Source organism: Hipposideros armiger, unplaced genomic scaffold, assembly GCF_001890085.2.
Source record: "Hipposideros armiger isolate ML-2016 unplaced genomic scaffold, ASM189008v1 scaffold_831, whole genome shotgun sequence".
NCBI lineage: Eukaryota > Metazoa > Chordata > Mammalia > Chiroptera > Hipposideridae > Hipposideros > Hipposideros armiger.
Window position 1 is genome coordinate 358,507 of NW_017732181.1, and position 4,438 is coordinate 362,944.

The following is a 4,438-nucleotide window of genomic DNA, read 5'->3' on the forward strand; positions in this document are numbered from 1 at the left end:
GGGGGGGTGGTCTAAAAATGACTGTAAGGCGACACAGAACTGCTTCAGAAAGTGGCAAGAATGATGAGATAAGTGTGTTTGAAGTGAGGGGGAGTATTTTGAGGGGGATTAATGGCGATGTGTCTTTTACTGTAATAAATTTCTTTTATTTAAACATTCACCATATCTTTCGATCACACCTTGTATATATCCACCCATGTAACTTGATCAAGGTATAGAACATTTCTATCACCTCATATCTCCTTCAGGCCCCTTCCCTGTTAATTCCCACCCCCAGAGGTAACCACTAATCTGATTACTATAAATATACATTAATTTGCATTTCCTAGAATGTTATTGTATATAAATGAAAAAATACAGTATATACTTTTTTTTGGCTTGGCTTCTTTCAATCAGCATAATTATTTTGAGACTTATTTTTTATTGCTAAGTAGTATTCCATTGTAGGGATGTACCACAGTTTGCTTATCCACTCATTTGCTTATGCACATTAGGGTTGTTTCCAATTTGGGGCAACTATGAGTAGACTTGCTATGAACATTCATGTACATGTCTTTGTATACACATTTGCACTTTCATTTCTCTTGGGCGTATGCCTAGAGATGGAATTGTTGGGTCATAGAGTAAGTATATGTTTAGCTATAGTAGATTCAAAAGCATTGAGTCTTAGATCTCTATCTTCTGCCTATCCTAGCTTTTTACTTAGAAAAGGTAACTTCATTTTCCTCCACAAAATGGAAGTTACAGATACTCTCTATAAAAAATTGGAAAATATAGCAAAACAGAAATAAGGGAAATTACACCAATGACCGCCATTTTCCTAAATGTAACTTGGCCTCAAATAAGCTCTCTCCTTTCTGGAACTAGGTGTTGTCTAGTGGCTGACTTGAGAATGCAGAATCACAGCTAGAGAGTTTCTGGAAAATTAACTGAGCAGACTGTCAAGCATAAAACCAATTTACAAAGCCATGGAGACTGTCTATGAAAGAGTCAGGGCCCAGTATACTGTGAGGCTTAGTTTAGACAGAGCCTCTAGTCAGGCCCAGAAAGGCAAATAACTCCATGTTCTCTGCCAGCCTTCCTGAGGTTTCTTACAAGACAGCACAGGGAGGGCGAAGGAACACACGACACAGTGTTTTCCTGTCCTGACAACTTACACGTGCCTATAAAAAAATACTTAGATTCCATCCTACCATGTACTGCATCCATACAATACAGTGCACCATTAAATATCTTTATGTAGACCTATATGTAGCAATGGTAAAGTGTGATCAGGGCCTGTTTCGGGGACATATTGTGATGTAGTGGATAAGATCATGGTCTTTGGAGACAGACTATTTGGTTCGATACCTGGCTCCAACCTTAACTCTTTGACCTTAAACAAGTGACATTGTTTTGCTGTCTCCCCATTTCATCACCTTTGAAAAGGGAATTGTAATAATACCTACCTCGTGAGACTACTCTGAGGATTAAACAAGATAAAAAACTGGGACACTTAGAAAAGCACTTGGTAGGGGGGTGAACGGTTAGCTCAGTTGATTAGAGTGTGGTGCTGATAATACCAAGGTTGCTGGTTCGATCCCCAAATGGGCCACTGTAAGCTGTGCCCTCCCTAGGAGAGTCAGCGATGCCATTGTAGCATGAAAGCAATGTGTAACCAATGACCATGGCTGTTCCCAATCAATTTTTTTAAAAGCACTTAGAATGAGTAAACCTTGGTTCATGATAAATTAACCATCAACAACCTCAAATGGCCCATCAAAATTACTCCACAGCCCTATTTTCCTCTGGTCAATACACTCTCTCACTCTTACAACTAATTAAACCTCTCCAATATCTTCAAACTTGCAACTCCTCCTCTTCCTCATTCTTCCTACATGGAGATGACCATGCTCCCCTTTACAAAAAAAAATGTGGGGAGCCTTCAGAAGGAAACTTCCTCATCTTTCTAACACCAAACATTAACTTGCTGACACCTGCACACATCCTGTTAGACAGTTGTTCTCTCCTACTGAACACTATGTCCTCCATCTGTGCTTTGAGTCCTAGGCCCTCCTCTTTCTCAGCAAATGTACACTATGTAATTTATCCCTTCTCTCTACTGTATTTGAACCACTCACTCCCAACAGACCCTTTATTCTAAACTTTACATGTCCACAAAACGTATTCCTGTTTTTTAAAGGCCTCTCTGGACCCCTGATCCCACTCTTGCTACAACCCTGGCATTTTTGTGCCCTTCTTAGCCAAACTGCTTCAAATAGTTGCCTATATTCTTTGTTTCCACCACCTTGACTTTCCATCTCAGCTAACCACACTCCAATCTGGACAGTGCCAATCCAGATTTTGACACTGTCACTCCATGAAAATTGATCTGGCTAAAGTTGCCAATGACCTCCATATTCCTAAATGCAACACCTATTTTCCAGTCCACATTTTATTTGACCCCTCAGCACCAAAAGGCACTGTTGACAGTTCACTCCCGACTTCTTGAAACACTCTTTCTTTTCCTTCAATGACATGAGTCCCTTCTAGCATTCTTATAAACCTCCCTGGCTGCTCTTTCCCTGTCTCCTTTGTAGGCTGATCCTCTTCTACTCCACACTAAATCCTGGAGTTTCTTTTTTTTTTTTTTTAAGATTTTTTTTTATTGGGGAATTGGGGGGATGGGAACAGTGCTGGGGAGTTGGGGGAAGGGGATCAGACAAGTTGCTGTCGTTTTGTTCTTCAATCTAGTTGTGGAGGATGTTGCTTCACTGGCCCAAGTTGGCACCATCATTGCGCNTTGGTAAAACTAAGAAATTAGTTTTAGTTAAATATATTTATTTATTATTTTAATTAATGAAGTTTATTTATTTATTTATTTATTGTTAATTAATTATTATAAATTAATAATACCATTTGGAGGTAAAAATATTATAAAACATATAAAACATAGACATACAAACAGAATTATTAACAATTATAGAGAGGACTTAAGATTTTACGTTTGTCTTTACAACTTTTAGAGGCTGTAACAAGGAGTGGGGGGGGAGTGGCTGTCGTCGTCTGGATTTAAAAGTGACACTTTTTTTTTTTTTAAGTTATTGTAGTCTTAAGTAGAGGCTGTTTTTATTTAAAGCTATTTGTAATTGTTTGAGCTAACATTGTAGTTTTGTTTTGTTTAGTTTTTACTCCTTGACATAAACGAAGGTATCCCATTGTATCTGTCTTTTTTTTTGAGTGTCAATTGTTTTTTTTACAATTTTTATTGGCATTATTATATGCTATAATTTGTAAAATAATATCAGCAGTTTGAGTATCGGACACCTGTTTTTTAATAGTGTCCTGTAAGTGAGTTATAAATTTTGAATAAGGTTTTTGAGGTCCTTGAAAAATTTTTTGAAAAGAAGTGGGCATTTTCCCTTCCCTTTTTATTTTTTTTCCAGGCAGTCAGGCATATTTTTTTAAGCTGATTTTGTGTCTGGCGGGTTATAGTAATTTGTTGGTTAGTATTAAGTTAATTTTCATCGCCCACTAATTGGTTCTTAGTAATATCTATTTTATCTGTCTGATTTTGCCTGCTTTGAGTTTTTGTGCCATCAATCCACCATGATTTAAATTGTAAAAACTGAGCAGGAGAAAGACAGGCTTTAGTTAAAGTATTCCAATTTGTAGGTATTATTTGATTTCCATCAGCTATTTCTCTAATTAATCCTATAGTATACGGGGAAGTTGGGCCAAATTGGGTAACTGTCTGTTTAAGTTCTTTGAGTAGTTTAAAAGGAAAAGGCTGATACTCGACTTTTTGCGTACCGTTGGGGTGTTTATCATTGGGTGCAATATACTCCTGAACTATGACTGGAAAATTTAAAGCGTCCAAATCTCCTTTTAGCCTTGTCTGTTGAATTTTTTGTTTTATAGCTGACATGGCCAAACCTGGGCCTCGGGCATAGGGTGGAGGCACCGAGACCACAGACGGAGCTGGTTGTTTTAATTTTGATGGATTTTTAGATAACCCCCAGTCCTTTATTTTAGTTACTGAAGGAGGAGGCAAACGATCAGGTGTTAACAGATTGTCTTTTAAAGAAGGATATAATGCTTTTGGAACTGTTGTAGGTGTTTTTACAGGCTCCTCTTTTCTTTTTTTATCCTCTGAGGAATCAACATTGTTTTTACACTTGGGATCCCTGCCTTTCTTTTTGTTTTCCATATCAGTCTGTAAAGGCTCTAAAACTGACCGGACCTGTTTTCAAGTCTCCCAAATTGTGTTTGGAATGTTTTCTCCATTAAGCTGCTTATCTGAAATATCTTTCCTTACCTTTTTCCATTCATTTAAGTCTATTGTGCCCAAGTCCAGGAACCAAGTACAATGGGTTTCAATAATTTTTAAAAGTTCTTTTAATTTTTTTTTGATACTTTCATCCCTCCCTTCTTAGAAAGTTGCTTAAGGAGGCAAATA